At 45.6% G+C, this 20,841-nt stretch overlaps 1 protein-coding gene across 1 annotated transcript in view; it reads right to left on the bottom strand.

The window, feature by feature from the left end:
• Nucleotides 1–12,574, bottom strand: part of LOC119402073 (ornithine decarboxylase) — a 73,155-nt gene extending 60,581 nt beyond the window's left edge. Inside the window, exon 1 of the mRNA XM_037669171.2 lies at nt 12,425–12,574. The gene's annotated coding sequence lies outside the window, so the exon portion shown is untranslated. The remainder of the gene's footprint in view (nt 1–12,424) is intronic.
• Nucleotides 12,575–20,841: the final 8,267 nt, after the last annotated feature.

Consider the following 20,841-nt stretch of genomic DNA (forward strand, 5'->3'; position numbering starts at 1 on the left):
TTTAGCACACAACCCACGACGCCGACACCTAAATTTGTGTTAAGCAATCTCTTTAACGCTATCGCGTTAAAAAGGCAGCCGGATGTACGCGTGTCTGATCTTCCTGACTTCCCCTTATTTCTCGTCACTCTCCCTCTTTCCTTCACTGCTGCCGTTCTCAGCGGCGAAGAAATAGTGAAGTTACGCGCCAAATTGCGGAAGTTGCAGCGACGTACGCTTGAGAACCGGATGCGATCTAAGCATAGTGCTAGCACGTAGGTTTGAAGAGCTTGCCACTCTCAGCGAGATTTAGTTTATTGATGGCCCGTGAAAAAAAAAAGAAACATCAGAAAACAAACGTTGGCATCTGGCTTTTATAGAGATGTTCGTCGTGACAGCTGTGCAGATGCCACAATCACGAGCGCTCGTTAAAACTATGGAAACGATTCACACATCTGGGAAAAAAATAGAGAGCTGAATCATCTCGACAGGACATTAGCGCAGCTGCAGTTCAACAGATACCGGAAGGACTCACGCGTACCCCATATGGCGCTTGCAATGATACAAAGAGTCGCCGATTTTATGGGCTGTAAAAAATATTTTATCACTTCATTTATTTACTGCATTTTGTTTCGTGAACGTAGTTTTTTATGCATAAAGATCAATTTATATGTTGTCTTAGAAAAGCATTCCGTAGTACTAAAAAGCAGTTCTGTCACTTGTACAAATGACATGCAAAAATATTTTATGCAGCCAAATGCTATGGCAAAAATACCGATATATGGCGTTCGCATAATCCAAATATATCCCAAGTTTCTTAATAAAAAAACACACCATCTCCCGCTAAAGGGGACCATGAGACGATGCGAAGAAGCGTTTCGGCATGTCGAGCCCGCGTTTCATCCGTTGTAGTTTCCCGCCGACGTTGCCGTTTGCGCTGTGCTTCCCTAGCCCGGAGCTCGAGGTCCGCTTTGCGACGTTTACGTTGCGCTTCGGTGCGTTGAGCCTTTCGCTGCTCCGCGATCTCGGCAGACGTTAAGGTATTCCTGCAACTGGCGCCGACGTTTACGTTGGAACTCATGACACCAGCGCAGCCGGCGCAGTGCCTGAGCGTGTGTACGACCCAACGCGAGCCTTTTATCTAAACGAGGAGAGAGAGTGGAGAGGAATAGAGCGCGAGCGGGGAAGAAGTGTGTGGAGAGGGTATGCGTATGCCATGAGATGCTTCGCATCTAAATCATCTAAGGTATAACGAGCCAAAAGCACGATATGATTATGAGGCACACCCTAGTGGAGGGCTTCAGAAATTCCGACCATTTGATGTTCTTTAACGGGCAATGACATCGCACATACACAGGCCTCTACCATTTCGCCTTCGTCGAAACGCGACTGCCGCGGCCGGGGTCGAACCCGCCACTTTCGGGTAGGCAGCCGAGCACAGGAGCCGCCACTGTACTACCGCAGCGTACATTGTGAATTTCTTGGAACTACACCCGCGAGATGTTGTTTCCAGCGCTGTAGTAAATACTGCAATAAATCATGCACATTTTAGTAGATTCCCTTTTCATGATAAAAGAAAATAATCCATATTTAAGCAGAGGAAATGCTGCATGTAAACATCTTCAAAATAATGAAAACTGGATACATCTTGTCGCAGTAGATTCAAACTGGCTTTGGAAAATGTGTCTATATATATGCGTAATCACATTGCATATTTTTCGTTGAAACACTTAAAATTCTTAGTTCCATAAAGCTGTGATAACGTTGCCCATTTGTGGTGTGAGGCAATGCTGTTTTCTTGACTTCTTGACCTTGCTCCCTCCGTCACGGTTGAGTGCTGCGATTACCCTAAAAACGAATATTAATGGCTTTTATGCGCACCAGGCTGTTGCATGACTCTGCTGAACATAGTGGGCCGCACTAACAACATTACGTTGGTAGAGCGTGCAAGAAACCCTCGCGTTGCCTCTTTAAGGTGTGCTGTGTGGAAAAAGTTAAATAAGTGATAACACCATGATCGAATAGGCTTGCTTTCGGAAAGCCTTAAGTAACTGAGATCACAGGCCCTTGACAATCAAGATGGCTTTGGTACCTTGACCCCACCACGTGTAACTACGGTGCGCAGGGCTAAGCAATGGTTGCTGCACTTTCTCGTGCGCACTGCTTGAGATGAACTGCGCAATATAGGCTTCCTAAAGCGTGCGTATCTGAGGAAAATGAGAACTTCTCTCATCCTACTCACATTTTGCTTCACTTTCCTTCTCCACAGTTCATGACAGGTAAACAGGCTCATCCTGGCTACACTGTCAGCCATTAGCTGATGGCCTCTTTCTTTCTTTCTACAAGAATAAATTGTCCGCCGTGGTGGTACAGTGATCAGGACGCTCGGTTTCTGATCCGCAGGTCACGGATTCGATCGCGGCCTGGGCGGTCACATTTGAATGGGGGCGAAACGATAGTGGCCCGTGCACTGTGCGATGTCAGCGAACAAGATGGTCACAAGAAGAAAAGATGGTCGAAATTACCGGAGCCCTCCACTACGGTGTGCCTAATAATCATATCGTGCTTTTCGCACGTAACTCCATCCCCAGAAAATATTAATAGAATACATTTACGAAATACTGGTTGTGCGGTGGTAAAGAAAGCGCCTAATATTTGTAGATATCATTTAAAAATAACACAAACTTAGAGCGCATGTTGCACTAAGCCTTAAGGCCATCGAAGAAAAGATAACGCTGCTGTCACGCCCAGAATTCTATAACGATACCAGTCGCGAAAGTCAGTGCTGAAATTAGGACATGCCCATAGACATAGCGGCGGAGGCAGCTAACTGACACGCCAGCTTGGATGAATGGCAAATAACACACGCCGCATCATTGCCAGGCTCGCCAGGTTTTGCTACTTTGCGCCGCATTCGCTATTTTTTAGGCTGTTGGTGGAAAAAATGGCTTGGCTACTTGGCAACTTTTTGGCTACTTTTGACATAGTTTGGCAATTGTAAAATATAGATAGAAATGTGCGTAGATCATAATATGCAGCAACTTTAGCGAATATTTGAATCACCGGCCTTACAACCACGACACTTCATACATATTAAGCTGCCCATCGTCATCGGGAATCCGACGAGGGTGCTTTCGTTTCAATCAAGTGATCCGAAAGTTTGTATGTTGGAAGCTTCAGCTGGAACAGGTGCAGGGTCGCCGGGCCAAAAGGAGAAGAAAATGTAAAAAGTGGCCAAGAAGTAGCCAACTTATACCAAGGACAGTAAACTTAGCCAAAGGTAGGCAAGTGTGCACGAAAACAACTGCGACATTAATATTCGCATTGTTACATCGTTGCATTGTCGCTACAGCATGAATAAATGCAAAAGCCTTTTGGCGAAAAGCTAAATATATACAACATGAACAGTTCGAAATAAGAATTCGCGGATATTCTTGGACAAATTGTTTACTTTAGCGATTGTTTCGCGCAGAATAAGAAAGTTTCTTGCGCTGCTCGAAAAATCGAACTCTCTTCACATGTCTTGTGTAACTCTTCGTCAAAGGACTAGAAGTAACGAACTTTTTCCGACAATAAAAGTTAGGATTGCATGAATGGGCTCAAAATCACAGTTTCTTCGATAGCAACACAAATTGTAATCAGTTTCGCAATCATTCCTTGCGTGCTTATGATGTTCGAGCAGTTAATATTACCGAGTCGCAGTCCGAACATAACACTAAGAAATTGTAAAAGCAGTTCGTTGTATATCCGACTTCTAATGCCGATGAGTGCAGAGCGCCCTGGATGCGGATTGCCTTCGATTGTCCTCTTCACTTCCAATTACGGTTTAAAGTCGCGTTCATCGATAGGTGGTCTGCAAAATGAGGCCCCAAGCAACAGTCTCAGCCACGTATTCAAAAATCTGTCCTTTTGTGGAATTACAGTTCAAAATTCAATTTTGGCAGCTCGAAAGACGCGCATGTCACCATGTTTTGTTAGCGCATACTCAAAAGCAAGTGGCTAAAACACCAACAGATATTGATCATTTTGATAATTTGGCTCCAATTGAGAGAACAACCCACTTGGACTTTACGACACAATTAGAATCGTAGCTGCAGTTGAGGGGTAAATGTTTGCGTTAATTTTTGCGATAATTTCCGAGGAATATCAGTGCTGGAACAGTTCAGGTTCCTCTGTCGCAGTCCCAACTATATCAGTAGAGCCATATTCGTGCAATGCTTTTCTGGTCGCGAAACTCCACCCGCAGTTTCATACAGGGACAGAGGCGGCCGCTAGGGTCGCCGCGGTCAACGCGGGGGCATTCGTGCGCGCACGCTGCGCTCGGCTGAATGATGTGCCGGTTCAAGGCAATGGTTTCACCTGCACCAAACCGCAATATTTCAAGTACCACTCATACTTGACCTGACATGCGATGTGTCAGCCGCATACGCGTGTAAAAAACGTACTTTCGCGTTTTTTTTTTTTTGGTATCAATGCTGCGATGGATACTAGTCGTGCCGACGCAGCAATATTAGCTCTATATGTTTTTCAAGCGAGCTTCCTTACCTCAAGGAGTGGAGCACGAGAGTATTTATTCAGGCACGGGATATTTGCCTAAACTTGTGACATTGCACAAGCCTTACAAACCCACGAACTCGCAAACTGAAGTCTCGTAGCGGGAGTTGAGCCAGAGCCGATCGCGCTATTTACAATCAGGCCGTCTACGCCGCGGGAGTTTGACACGGTCGCATTACAAAAAAGAAAAGCCCTACATTCCTGTGTTTACAGCTTATAAAAGCTAACTTCACTCCGCTGCAGCCTACCTCACAGAGCTTCGGCAACACTTGAAATCGGGAGTTACGAAGCTTTCGCAAGGTATTTGTCGCGTTAACACCAGCTGATGACTAGGACCTAACCTAGCCCTAACTCCGAGTGTGTAGCCACGTTTTGTCCATTTTCAACGAGTAACTTTGACAATTTCATGTTACGTGGCCATTGCACGAGCGAAAGTGTGCAGCACCTTACATTGTGCGGCGTCTCAAAGGCACTCGGGTATCTCCAATCTTCGCGCTCGTGGCACCTTCACGAATCACAACGTGCGTTACTTGACTGCTCGGATGAACTACGTCTGCACTGCGTCATGCAACGATTTTCTTAATGAAGACTGCACAGGGGGACTTGATTACCTGAAACGGAAGCGCGTTTCGCTAATCTAGAGAAAATAAGCACACGTGTTCACAGGCAGAGCTCTGTTGCGCTTTCGAGTTATTCAGAACGTGGAAAACGTAACACGAGTCAAAATACCCAAAAGCATGTCAAGCTGAGGAAACACTAATGCCGTTTGCGTTCATACTTCACTATAGTTGCTTATTTCAAAGCACATGTTTGAGAACATCCCACTGTCGAGCCACTAATAAGTAGTAAACAAAGCAAGACTGCTGCCATTTAAAGAGAAAGATAGAGAAACTTTTATTGTATAAATATTTCAGAAACCAGAACGCTACGAGTGACAGTTTCCTAGCGTATGGAAATTCTCTGCACCGCCAGTACATGGAGGGAGCAATGCAATGCAAAAAACATGAAAAACTCTGAAGTACAGTATAAAAATTAAAAAAGAAACAGCTTAATTGACATTCAGTCAATACTTATAGCAAAAAAAACGCTTTTTTTAACGACGGGAAACAAGGAAACAATGCAAGGCATTTACTAAGTTGGAAAGAACCTAAAAAACTATTCTCAAAAGACAGGACGTGCAAACACAGACACAAGAAAGAAGTCACAACCCCGCAAACGCCACCACAAACGACGTATGTGGGGTCGTGATTTCTTTCTTGTGCCCGTGTTCGCACACCGTGTCTTTTTAGAATGAATACTCACCAACTAGCTCAGCTCTCTGTTATGCTAAAAAACTAGCAGGCTGCGAAAGAAACAGCGCCTCCCCGCAACGTTGCCTTCTCGCGTTTTAAAGACAAATTTTTTACATTCACTATGCAGTCGTCCGTTCTAATAAAATTGGTGGCGTCGAAATGTTTCTCGCACACAATAACATGTTCAGAATCGAAGATAAATCCACCAGCTTGACGTCGCGGTATGGCACTTTTTTATTCATCCCTCTCATCGCCATCCCTCGGCAAACAAAACAACGACACCTCTCCGCTGGTACCTCTGTAGCCGGAGCGACAACCCGGTGCACAGCAAATCTTCGGCATCGTCACTCACGTCCACCATCCGTGTCCTCGCACACATTTCTCACACCCGTCAGTCACATAAATTAAGAAACAACGAGAAAAACTGAACGCCGATGCCGCCGGATCCCTCGGGACCCCAGCTCTCCCTACGCAGCGAAGTTCTCCTCAATGCCTCCCGCGTGCTGCTAGCGCCGCCGCGCGGCAGCTGCGGTGACATAGCAAGCTCTCCCCATAGCGTTACGGAGGAGTTTCGTGACCAGAAAAGCATTGAAGTACCCTGGGAGAACCGATGCCGGCAGACCACCATTATTTTCGTAAGGCGACTTTTCGTCAATGTTGTCAATAAGAAAACGTCCCTTGTCTCTGCGTTTGAGAAGCTGCTTCATTGCAATGCTCCCTCTGCAAGGTGGGCAATAGGGTTTCTGCAGGACATGTATTTGTATTCCATATATTCGTCTAGAAATCAATACTGCTTCCACGCACTTATAGCTTCCATCTCTAGATCCCGCTACTCCCGTTCAGGGTTGTCAGGTTTCGCTACTTTGCAAAAATTTCGCTACTTTTTATGCCGGCGACGGCAAAAAAATTGTCTTGACTACTTGGCTGCGTTTTGGCTACTTTCTTGTGCCCTAGATTTGAGCAAAATTTTTAATTTCTGGTGACGTCGCAGGCGTTCGAGTATATGGTGCCAAAACAAGGCAGTCAAAGCGTGCTTCTAACTCCAAAAATTGATTTTTTACACTTTGATTACGTAGATAATCAACTTTAACGAAAAGGATGACGCAGTTGCCTAAGCAGGCGTAAGGTTCAATGGTCGATCATAACACAAATATAAAGAACTACGCGTTAATAACCCGCTGGTCAAGTAGGCCTCGCACACAAAATAAAAGTGTTTTTGGACACCTGGTTGGGATTCACAGAGAACTGTTGCATAGGGCCTCAGGGACCCGTTGCTGAACGCGGCTTTAAATCACAATTTCAAGTGAACAGGAATCGAAAGCGCTCTGCATTCAGGGCGCTCTGCACTAATCGACATCAGAAATCGGATATCAGATATTTCAAGTGAGCACTGAAAAACCACGACGCAAGAGGCAAAGGCCGTAACACAAACGTTCGCTGCAACAGTTGTTAGTGCGCGCTTGTGTTGGTGCGCCGTTGCATCTTCTGTCTTGGTTTATTTAGTGCTCTCTTTAGAATGTTGCACCAATCTGCCCGACAAAAATGCGTCTAGGATATCCGACGAAATGCTTGTGTCATTTCTTAGGCTTAGTACGGACTGCGACTCTGGATTTGGCATCGCGGAAGAAATGTTTGCGAAAGTGGCTTCAGTTTGTGCTTCAATGCAGTAACCGTCATGTTGAGCGCACTCATCATGCCGTAGAATTATTTTTATTGCTGCAACTTCTAGGCATTTCAAGCAAAGCCATGCAAAACCACTAGAGAGAGAGAGTAACTTATTCAACAGCGCGAACACTACCTCGTAAAGCATGAAATTATTACAAAAGTCAACAATGTATGCGGGAATCTCAGGAATTGTGATTTTAAAGGGCTCACAGAGCACTTATTTACATTTCTGCCGAAAGGCTTTCGCACGTAGTCATTTAAGTTAAAATGCGGAAGTGATTTTCACACATGCGTGGCTGCTGTTGGCTACTTATATGTACGCTTACGGCCCTAAACTAACTCAAATTGTCTACATTTTGGCTAGTTTTCCCAATTTTCTGGCTATAGTTTTGTTTTTTCGACCTGGCAACCCTGCTCTAGTGTGGTTCCACAAGCCGTCGCTACAGCCTACATTTGTTCACAGCAAGAGTAGAGTGTACTAGAACAGAGGATGGCCCGCAGCACGAATTTACAGAAAGTGAAGCCCAAACAGTGTCCATCCCCTTGTAGCACTGCGATCGGTAGACTGTACTGTGCTGTCGTTTAAGAGTTGCACACGGCTCCGCCAATGTGGTGCAGGGGTAGAATGCCCGCTTCCCACTCAAGAGGCCTGGGTTCGAATCGCAGCTGTAGATGGTTGATTTATATTCTTAATGCCACCTTTAATAGGTGTGTTGGTTTTCCTGTATTACTTAAAACTAGCTTCGGTTGCTACGTATTGCTACAAAAAGCAACGCAAAATGTGAAATCGCGTTTCAAGTGTCGTATTCGCAAAAATCCCTGAGGCCATATTTTACGTTTTTGTTGAATCCCGGGTGGTGGTACTGCAAATAACTACGCTCACTGTCGAATTTCTTCTATTTTACTTCACATTTTGCGTTACAATTTGAAGGAACGCGTAGCAAGTGAAACTAGTTTAAGAAGCAAAGGAGAACCAATTTAGCTACAAAAGGTGACACTGAGAAGAAAAACCCACCATCTACAGCTGCGATTCGAACCCGGGCCTTCTGAGAGGGAAATGGGCATTCTACCCCTGCACCCCTGCACCACTTCTACCCCTGCACCACTCTTTATTGCCTCGTGCAAAGGGTACAGTAAGATCAAGATGCACACAAATACATTAGTGGCACACCGATACAAGGCTGTCTTGGCTATAACGTTTTGGTATCGTTAAGGACGTCAAGTATATTGACCCAGTTTGGTGGATCAGGCTGGGCTCTAAAAATCTCTAGTAATTTGCACAACACTCTCAATGAAATTGTGTCTCGAAGATATTTTTTTAAGAATCGCCCGCGACTCCGCCGAAGTGGAGCAGATTTTGCAGATATGTAAAATCTGCACCATTTCGGCGGAGCCGTGGGCAATAATTAAACGACGAAACATTGCACACCACCGATCGCAGTACCACAAGCGGAGTGACCTTGTTTGGGCTTCACTTTTCGATGCTCGTTCCGAGCATTCCCCTGTTCTAGTACGCTCTACCCAGAGAAAAGGGGTCGCCGTAAAACCTGTTTGCGATTTATGCTACAGCCTTCTTTTGCCCGCATAGTTCAACGGCAAAAGCTGAATAGTTTGTCACAGATTTTAGACAGCACTGTCAAGATTGGAGTTGATTGAAAACCGCATGGCAAGGCCTCGGTCAGCTTGAGTGACCTATTTGTGACACGGGCATTGGACGACTTGTACACCGGGCTTTAATGTGTGGGATGCGCACGAAGTTACATTCAGCAGAAAAAAAAAAGGATTATCACAGAACCGAAAATGTGGAGCAGGAACGTAGAAGTGGAGAGGAAAACGCAAGCATTCGACGAAAATAAATCCGATAGCGACTGGAACATGCGTCATAGCATGAAGAGCAATTGCTTTATTCAAGGAACGTTCACTGATATGATCCTAGCAAACAGGCAGGTGTGCGCACAACAATACGAATATAATTATCTCAAATAGACGCGTTCTTCGTTTCATATGAAAAGAAACAAATAAAACTAACGCTATTTCGCATTCCTTTTTTGCACTCACAAATCTTTTTAACACGAAAGTGTTTATGCCGGGGTCGACCAAGGCTTTCATGACGTATTGCCGTCACGGAAGTACGTCAGCAAAATCAAAGCCATCAGATGGCAAAGAAAAAAAAACTATAAGAAAAAGTTCCGTTGACGGGAATCGAACCTATGACCTCTCAAGTACGCGACGATGGCTGGCGGGCGTGTAACCCACTGAGCTACCACCAAACGAATTGCGCCTTTTATGAACACGCCTTTTATCTTTCACACTTTCTTTTCACACAGCTGTTGGATGGATGGATGCTATGAGCGTCCCCTTTATAACGGGATGGTGACATCTGTGCCACCAGCCTCGAAAAAAAAAGACAAGTTTAATTTCGTCAACGCTTTAACACACCGTGAGGTGGCGACTTTAGCGCAAGCCTCGCTCATAGCATCCATCCATATCGAAAAATAGCTCTTCGACGCTCGCCTGGCAGTCGCACCGCGTTCCCCGCTCGCCCTGTGAGAAGTAACGGCCAGGCTAGAGGGAAGCCACGACGCGCGTAGCGTTTCTCTTCACATTTCACGATGCTTTTAAGGAGTGCATATCGAGCATTAGTGTTTATTATGTGCTTGTTGATGCCATCTTTGCATGGGATTCCCCCATATGCGGTGTCCACGTATATGTTAAGAACTTCAGCCACCGCAAGGGTTAAACTTCATCATAGGAGTTTGTCATCGGTACGGAGATGTGCCACTAGGCGTCAACGTGAGTGCGATGCGTCCACGTCAAGCGATGCTATATCAGCCAAACAACAGCAGACATCGTACGAGCTATCATATACCAATGTGCTGTAAACAATAAACCACTTCTGTGACGACACGTTTCACTTACGTGTTTTACCGATTCTTATGAAGGAGCGATCAGCCATTCTTTTTTTCGGTCATCGCCTGAACATATCCGCTGGAGGGTTTCTCGTCCGAAAAAGACTGAATGCCACACCAGTGTACCACTATTAAATACCTCCCACCGTAATTAGACGTGATGTAGTGCAATTGATGAACACTGTCGCCGTAGTCTGAAGGCCACATTTGCACTTACCCACAAAAGCAAAACGATAAACCTTGCCTGCAGGCGAAATAACAGTTTCCAAAGTTCGAGCTTACAAAGCGTGAAATTGAAACAATAAATACTCTCTTGTCTTAGATTAATAGAGTGGATATTTTTCTCGCGCTATTATTGTTTTCCGAAGATTTACGAGGTCACGTTGTGACTATATATTAAACGTGATGTGCAGGAACATGTTTACGCAGGATATGCTTGCTGAAATGTTTTACTCGCTAATGTCTGGACAGCGACGCACACCACCCCTCCCCTCCTAAAACAAAAAGACTGTGTGTTGCCGTAAATACGTGGTAACCTATGGCGGATACAATGCGTACTCTATTTTCTGCAAATATAGATAAGGAAATAAGGTTCTCGGTATATAAGCTGTTTCTGTTGTGTGCTGCTATAACATTGGCGTCTGCATTGCCTTGTCTTATTGTATGGTGAATTCCCAAACTTTCCCTCCAAGACGACTCACCGAGGCTGAAAAGCGGCCAGTATTAACGGAGAAACCCTGTACAAAGCGCACAGGTATTAAACATGCCAAGTGAAAGAAGCACAAAAGTTCACGGATGTTCGGAGGCATCTAACCTGTGAGATCTGCTCCCCACCTTGGACTCTCACGGGCACTGTGAAAGCTTCAGAAGAGAGAGGCCATTAAAAAAAGCTGTGCTTTTTAAGCATGAGGATACGCGAAACACGCCGTGCACCAGACGCCAACGTCATGGAGGCTTCGAAGTAAGCCGACCATAAAAGTATTAGCGACCTGCCCTGGCAGTGTTACTATCTTATCTTTAGTCTGGAAAAATATTGCTGCCGCAGTAATTGCGTTCAGAGCCGAAGAATTTGCTGAGGTCACAGCAATTGAATAAAGCTGCCGATATCATTGGACTGAAAAAATAAGCACATTAGCAATTTCTGGTCAAGGAGAGTACCATTTAAATGTAGTTCACTGTCGCGCGTCACCACAGACCAGTACTTTTAAACGGCACGCATATAATTACGAGGCTTTCGCACAAATCTTTTCATATAATTGTACTGTTCAACCAGACCAGCTTGGCCATCATAACTAATACATGTGGTGAAAGCCTTCTGATACCGCCACAGCCAGCGAAAATGAAGCAACACACTTTGACATTTTGACTTGGAGCAGACCGCAATCATTTGGTTTCTGTCATCATAAGGGCGACCTACACAGTCAAGTAGGAAAAATGTTACTACTGCTCCACTCAGACATGCATGAACCTGTCACATATCCAAATGTTTTGATTAGTGTCTAAGCGGAATATAGGGACACTTCTTTGTCATATTCTGATAGGAAGACGCGCCTCTGTAGTGAGCACTTTGGAGCTGTCGAAGATGATGTCAACTGTGTGCGAACTACTAGACATATTAAACATGAGATGTAGACATAGCAAACATGATTCATTAAAGCAGTAGCAGTAATACAGCAATTTAGCCGTCAGCGTTGCATTAGCCTACATTTCTGGCAATTGTAAGAATACATGGTAGGCTAGAAATGTCGTCCTTTGGCTGTTGTAGAGTGGTAAAAGTGATTGATATCATTCGTTCTAACACTTAACAAAAGTAGACAACATTACAAGCACCGTGTATCGCTTTCGTCGCATGTGGAGACTGCAGGAACGCAATTTTCATTCTGTCCAACCAATTGCGATCGCCACGAGATACTCTGTCTAGCTGCTTTGAGGAATTAACACTGTGCATGTTGTTAAAAAAGCACGAAGCGTATTTTGGCGCCGCGGCGAAGAGCCGGAACCTGGAATAGTGGTTTCGTATCTCACCGTGTTTCCTTGCTCCCGAGTGCCTGTGCGAATGGAAATGAGGGCCACGCCGTTCTTATTTGCACACGATAACGGATGAGGTCTAAACGCAGCCGAGCCCGCGCTTGTCAGGATGCGGTCTTTATCTGTGACGATGATACAGCTCGCGTTTCTTTCGCATTTTTTATTTCTAGCCTCATTTCTTATATCTTGATTTAAGGGAATAATTCGAGCTAGAACGCCAGAAAATGACGCCGCTTGCGATTATTTCCTGCACTGCTCACACGTCCTCCCCCTCACCTGCGTACAAGGGAACGAACTTCCGCTCAGGCCAAACTGCGTGCAGCGAGACACTATATTGACGCTGCGATTGAGGCCACGTCATCTAATTATGTAAATTTCGTGCAGCCCACGCGACGAATCGGATGTGTATTGTCGCATTAGAACTACGGCATAGTCATTGCGATGACCGTCGTCAACCGCTACGAAATCGCGTCACTTTTACCTTAACCAATGTGCCAGTTTTATATACACACAGTGGAAAGCGTGTTCAAGCGTAGTTATTCGCCTTTCCTCTTTTCATCGTATATTCCGGCTTTCACTCATTAATCCTGTCTCGCACTCGCCACAGCATTCGTCTCTTTTTTACTTATATCACTGCAGCTTATACTTGATATCAAAATACATGGAACGCAGCTCTATCAAAACATTCGTTTAGCTCTGCGAACAATGCAAGGAGCAGAATCTGTCATGTTGTGACAGTTCGATTATCATGCCTGTTTTATGCCTGTTATCATGCCTGTTGCTGCCACGTGTAGCTGCTCCAATAGGTACTCTTTGACAATTCAGGTGTCTAACGTGTCCGTGGTTACGAATATTTTGTGCCATTTATGTGGTCAGTACTCGTATCTAGGTTCACTTTGCCAACTCGCATGTACGAATTATACTTACTAGGCGTACGACCTCATAACATCGATTTTTGTTTACTCTCCGACAAGCCGTTAGAGTCAGCGGTAATCGAATATCATTCTGTCACAGATGTGCCACGAGAGAATATCATTCTGCCATGAATAGAAAACATTATCCATCCTTTTACACGAGATCACATCACAAGAGGTTTTAAACGCCACTAGTGAGGTGGAATCCCCATTCAAATTACCTCTCTTTAAACAGCGAGGTGGGAAGTCGGGATAATTCATGTCCAGGATTTTCTGCCAAGCGCCGAGAAATTAGAATTGCATAGAAAATTCCGCTCGTTCCCTTCGGGGTTTTGTTCGTGTGTGTGTGTGTGTGTGTGTGTGTGTGTTTCATAATACTGCCTTTTGACACAGCAAAATGGTTCGCCATTACGGGGCATAGTAGATTCCCTGCAATGGTGACAGAAGATAGGACCATCACTGCATGGCAAAGGCGACTTAATGACCACTCTCAAACCGGCAGAGTGTTGCTCTACAAAGCCATACTACTCACGCTATATGTGAGGACGAGCTCCTTCATTACACGATCGCATAATATGCGAAGCTGCACAAAATCTCCCTCCCACCAGTATGTACGACCATAGAGTTTCCTACAATACTTACTAGAGGGAACTCTGGCGCTAGTGCCTATGGGAGCTGCAATGCATCGCGCTTCAGCCAGCATGGGAATCATGGGTAGTACACGGATTTGTCTAAACTTCGCTCTTTCGGCTCCGTTTGGCTCCGCGTCGCCTGCATCCGCTTTGTCGCAAAACGAAGTTCAGCAAAAATCAGCAGTTTCACTTCGCCACTTTAACTTCTTTAGGCTCACCGATTCAAATCTTGTCACGAAGTTCACAACGATCCATTCTTTTATCCGAAAGAAAACTAAAACATAGCAATAAACAAAGCAACAAGTGCGTTCGAAGCCCACAAGCACGAAGACTAGGCAAATCCGTGTACTACCCATCATTCCCATGGTGGCTGAACGATCGCAGCGTCAGAGTTCCCTCTAGGTCATTTTAGGAAACTCTATGTGTACGACCAAGGTGCCGTTGTGTTGATTACAAAAGTTTACGCTGCTTAAGCATATGCGTCCAATGCGCACTTGAAGCACTTAGATAATGAGGTAATAAGCATATTAGCTAAAACACCTTTGAAGCGTTTGTGCTTTTACTGCTTGACTTGCTGCTATTTTTTATCCTGTGTTGAGCACACATTTTAATGCATTACCGAATATTATGCTTCTTAAAACACAGTACACGGGTGTCGGAAGTACAAGATTCCGCCGCAAAAGAATGCTCTTATATCAAATTCACGCGTACATAAATTGTGCCTGCTGATTTGGCTATCTCCGAAAATTGTGATTATACACTCTCCACTCTAGCGTCGAGCACTAATCTTATTGCAGGTTTGGGCAGCCAACTCAAACATCGATAAAATTATCTGCGTATATAGTCATTTGGAAGCCCTACATACCATCTGTGTGGTGCATGTTATTTCATTACAGTTGGCGTAACGCTACGCTTCTTAACGATGCGTAATATTAAGGAACATCGGAAAATTCTGGTCAAGCATATGTTGTTGGTTGTGCTACGCTTCAAAACGTTTTGAGAAAAAAAAATGCTGCACGCCTGACTCACGAGACAGTGAAACGCGAAACAGGCACACACTTGACGTGTTTCCTTTCTTTCGGTGTCGGGTGCGCTACACTTTTGTCCTGCGAATACCAACGCGCCAAACGTGCAACTTTCAAAACTGCGCTCTAGGAAATGCAGACGAATCAAACACACAGAAATGTGCCGGCATGTTAGAAATATGGAGAGTTCGGAATCCATTTTTGTGGTTGCCACTCAGTTCGGCCATATATTTGAGCGAACAGCTCGCAAAGGCTAGAGCGTTTTAAGGCTTCCTACCAGATATGGGTGACTGCACCGAAGTGTGCATCGAACTCACTTCAGCAAGCGCATCCGTAGATGTCAAGTGAATACAGATATTTATGGTGCCTTATTGAGTAGGATATAACGTAAGTGCAATCCTGCTGCGACTTTCCGCCAAAACGGCAGACCTAATTGGCGTAGAAATGCATTCTTTTTTATTAATATGCTGTAGGAACAGATCAATTACCCTGCAGATGGGTTACTAACCTTAGAGTGTTATTGCGATAGCAATTACATGGTCACTCTCGGTGGAGTTTTGCCGTCGCCGTCATGTCCTGGATATGTGTGTGTATGTATATTTACAAAAAAGACACAACGAAACATATAGCAAGGAGAAAGAAATTCGGCAGATCCCACGCACTGTGGGAAGCGATGTAATGCGAAGCAGCCACCAAAGAGCTGCATACATCGCCTTGTTTGTCTTTGAGCCAAATGAAATCATTCATGCCATGGAATCTAGTCCACCATATATCGCATGTTTGCCATGCACGCATGCATGCACAATCTAGTGTATACCATGCCAATGAAACGCATATTCTCGTGTATAAATGCATGACCTGTCGTTTATGTTCATCACGCACTCGTGTCATGCCATACCAATTTTGGTATATATCACGTTAACAAAACCGCCGGAAGCGCACCATGACAGTGGCATGTAAATCATACCGTACATGACATGCCTAACATGATTCGCATGTTAAGACCTCTCATTTATGTTCGTCATACAGTCACATCGCGCAATACCAATTTTGGTGTATATGAAAGTAGCGAAATGGCCGCGAGTGCACCAAGAGTAGAGCATGTAAATCATGCCATACATGACATGAATATTATGGTTTTTCGTGTTACCACCTGTCACTAATGTTCATCATACAGTCACATCGCGCAATACCAGTTTTGTTGTATATCAAGGTATCGAAACGGCCGCGAATGCACCATGAGCGCGGCATGTAAGTCATGACATACATGGCATGCATGTCGTAGTTTTCATGTTACCACCTGTTATTCATGTTCTTCATACAGTCACATCGCGCAATACCAATTTTGGTGCATATCAATCTAGCGAAACGGCCACGAGTGCGCCATGAGCATGGCATGTAAATCATGTCGTACATTTCATGCATGTCATGATTATCATGTTACCACCTTTCATTTACTTTCGTCACACAGTGGCGTCGCGCAATACCCATTTTGGTTATACCAAGCTAGCGAAACGGCCGGGAATGCACAATGAGCGCGGCATGTAAATCATGACACATAACATGCATGTCATGATTTCCATGTTACCAACTCTCATTTACGCTCGTCATGCAGTCGCGTCGCGCAATACCAATTTTGGTGTATGTCAAGCAAGCGAAACGGCACGAGTGCGTCATGAGCATGACATGTAAATCATGTCGTGCATGTCATGCATGTCATGATTTTTATGTTACCACGTCTCATTTACCTTCGTCATACAGTCGCTTTACGCAATGCCAATTTTTGTGTACATCGAGCTAGCGAAGCGGCCGCGAATGCATCATGAGCGTGGCAATTAAATCATGACATACATGGCATGCATGTTATGGTTTTCGTCTTACCAACTGTCATTCATGTTGTTCATACAGTCACATCGCGCAATACCAATTCTGGTGTATATCAATCTACTGAAACTGCCGCTAGCGCATCATGAGCGTGGCATGTAAATCAGGTCGTACATGACTTGCATATCATGATTTTCATGCTACCACGTCTCACTTACGTTCGTCATACAGTCGTGTCGCGTAACACCAATTTTGGTGTATATCACGCAAGCGAAACGGACGCGAATGCACCATGAGCGTGGCATGTAAATCATGACATACATGTATGTCATGGTTTTCATGCTACCACCTGTTATTCATGTTCTACATAAAGTCACATCGCACAGTACCAATTTTGGTGTATATCAATCTAGCGAAACGGCCGCGAGTGCGCCATGAGCGTGGCATGTAAATCATGTCATACATGACATGCATATCATGATTTTCATGTTACCACGTGATAGTTATGTTCGTCATACAGAAATGTCTCGTCATACCAGTTTTCGTATGCATCCCTTCATTTAAACGGCCGCGAGCGCCCCGAGATTATGTCATGTAAATCATGCTGCACATGACATGCGCGTCATGATTTGCATGTTAGGACCTGTCAATATGTTCCTCATGAACTCTTTCTATGCCGGGCCAATTTTGGTACATATGAAATTAACGGAACGGCCGCAAGAGCCCAAAGGCCGTGCAATGTAAATCATGCTGTTCATGACATGCCTGTCGTGATTTTCATGATATGACCTGTCATTTATGTTCGTGATAAGGCCATGTTATGACACACCAGTTTTGGTATACATCCGATTAACGGAACGGCCAGGGAGCCCAAAGGCCGTGGAATGTAAATCATGCTGTTCATGACATGCGTGTCATGATTTTCATGATATGACCTGCCATTTATGTTCGTAATAAGGCCATGTTATGACACACCAATTTTCGTATACATCTGATTAAGGAAACGGCCAGGAGAGCACAAAGTCGTAGGCGGCTAGATAGATAGATAGACAGATACGCTCAAAGTCGCAGAAGTTCGCTAAGAAATGCTTCGCATTTAAAATGTTGAAGTACCCGACCGTGGAATCGAACCAGCGACCCCTAGCTCCCCAGCGCGCTGCGTCAGACCATTCGGTCACACGCCATGTATGCGCCGGCGAAGGAACCGTGAACTATTTATGTTTACCATGTACCGCTGTATGCAGATATCGGTGGAGCTTGAGCGTGTTTCCTATCACGCAACGCTCCTACCTTTTCTTTCAGTTTGAAAACTGCCCTTGAGACGCGCACGACAAAGTGGCTCCTTTCTGTACGCACTCGTGATGTGGCACGAAAAAAAAAAAAGAACACCGGGCACACCTAGAGTTACTGTATATGCTACCTTTAGGTAGCAGAGTTGCGCATCTGTCTTCCAACGCCGCTAGCAACCATGCATTGCGGAGAAGCTGCCGCTTGGGCCAATTTTTTTATTTCTCGCCGCCGCCGCTGCAGCGAACTGAATAACCACTAGCCATCGAGAGCCAATGTTTATCGCCGGTCTTCGACACGACAGACATGTTAATCGGCGACATGGTAGGCATGTCGCCTGCAAAAACGAAGTGCTACTTCACCGCATAGCTGTGGTTGCTAGCCGGACCTATGCGCAACTCTGCTACCTAAAGGTAGCATATACAGTGACTCTAGGCACACCTTGCGCCAGACGCCCCCTAGAGGCACGAGACGCAGGTGGGGCACTCCACGCGCCGCAGTTTAAAAGAAATAGAATTATCTAAGAGTGTCCCATTCTACAGTAGGTCCGTTCGATTCGCCTGCACCACCGGAACCAGTTCACGAGGTGCTGCACCTTTCCATTCGTTTCAGCAGTGGAGCAATGGCGGCCTCTGAACAACGCCATTCGTTTCAAGAGGTGCCGGAGTGGTGCAGCACTGGTTCACAATTTTCCTGCACCCTCTATGATGACGGTGCCGGCTTGGTGCAGTCTTGCGCGAGCAACTGAGCAGACGACACAGCATTCAGACGTAGGCGCTGTACCCACCTTATTAACATGCGACGTGTTTTGCCAAAGTGTTTGCGTCCACGTGCCGTTTGCCACCTGTCAACAATACGGGGACGACGTAAACTGAACGAACAAAAATAAGGTCTGCACCATGTCGGCCCCTCGTCATTCGTTTCTAGTGAAGCACCGTGCCTGCACCACTGAACTCCTGCTGAACAATTTCTGAACTTCTCGTGCACCGCCGTGAACCGGTTCCGATTGGTGCAGGTGAATCGAACGGACCTAGTGTCGACACGCAGTTTTGGCCAATCCCCCAGAGTGGGTATGTGCCGTTGTTTTGAGGAAACAAACAAACAAACAAACATTGTCGACAGTTGCAGCGCGTTGCTCAAGCAGAAAGACCTAGCAATACGTTTTGTTGGGCTAGTTGGTTCATGACTTCTGAAGGAAAAAAAAATGTAGCGCAAAGCAACACACGGACAGACAGAGAGGACGGGACTGGCGCTAACTTCCAACTGTATTTATTGAAGAAACGTACGTACATATATAAGGAACACAAGAACAGCAAGGGCATGACACTCGCGATAATCAGGCACAAAGCTAAGGGGGAATCATATCTATAGGCCTAGTGCGCTGCAGCTTTGAACCGAACAGGCAGCGCCACCGGACGGCCGCGGCGGAAAACTTGGGATTGTCGTTTGTTGCTCCCGTGCCCGCAGTCACGGTAGAAACGCATGGCTCCTCGCCGAAAGGACGTAAAAACGTCGCAGTAGTCCGGTACTTTTTCGTACTTCTGCGTGCATGGCTGGCACAACAGCTATAGGAACACCGTTCGGAAGCAACTAGCTTTAAAATTCTGCGGGTTACCTCAGAAGTCGAACGAAAATGAGACAACTCTACCGCAGCTGTGCGGGGCTGCGTAAGCAACGCCTCGAATTCCGTCCATAAGTGTCCCCACTCTCGTGCGTTTTTTTTTGCCTTTTATTATTTATTTTAAATGTATACACAAGCTTACAAGGTCACAAAGAAATAGGAAGATAGCAGGCTAACAACGGCCACCTAGAGGGGCAATGTGCCTGTCTGCGTCTTCTGCTCTCACGCGTGATTTGTTGCCAGCCAGAGCGGCGAGCAGGGTAGCCGGTGCGGAATCAGACACAAATTTGCCGCGTCCTCTTCGCTGGGAACAAAAAGAGTTCGGTATGGCTCAGCACACGTAGAGCACTGAAAAATCAAAAGCTCACCTCCACTCGTACGTCGTAGTCCACGGTTTTCGATTGCACACTGCATTTCCCAATAATGTCGGAAGATTCCATCGCGCACATCAATTCTTCTTTCAGACCACACACTGACCACTCGCGTACAACTTCGTACCAAGCCACCACGAACTCCTTTTGAAACGCACGTTATTGCAATTTCAATCCTACGGAAACCGCATAACAACACACGATCGTCGCTTCTTGCCCTCACGTTAACGCGCGGGCTGGCGGCGATGCGCTTTCCTAGCAGACGACAACCAGTGACGAACTGATGGGCGCGCCGCTTGCACTACCTTGCAGTCTCACTGTCTGTAAAGTGTGAGTGCGCGTTGTGAGCGTGTTGGTGTGCGTGTGTGGGGGGGGGGGGAGGGGGTAATCTACTGTTCCCCGCGTGGTGTCCAAGAAACGGAAAAGAACTTGTTTCCGGCGCAAGCAGCTGGGTTTGTCGGCTTTTTCTTTTTTTTGTTGGTAGGGCTCGCAGTTCGGTTTTCAGCGAAAAGAATGACTGAGCGGGGTCTCTCTTTCTCGAATGGCTTGAGGCAAAAGGGGACGAAGTTTTTCTTAATGCTTACGTTAACAAGAGTCGCTGCCTACTGGTTTTTCGGCTACAGTTTTAAACGGCTGTAGTTTGAGAGGTTTTTTCAGACGGGAAGAAAACACAAATACACATAAGTTAGCACAGCGTATTTGCACACGCAGACAGAAAAAAAAAAGAACTACGGTGGCCG

Source organism: Rhipicephalus sanguineus, chromosome 8 (assembly GCF_013339695.2).
Source record: "Rhipicephalus sanguineus isolate Rsan-2018 chromosome 8, BIME_Rsan_1.4, whole genome shotgun sequence".
NCBI lineage: Eukaryota > Metazoa > Arthropoda > Arachnida > Ixodida > Ixodidae > Rhipicephalus > Rhipicephalus sanguineus.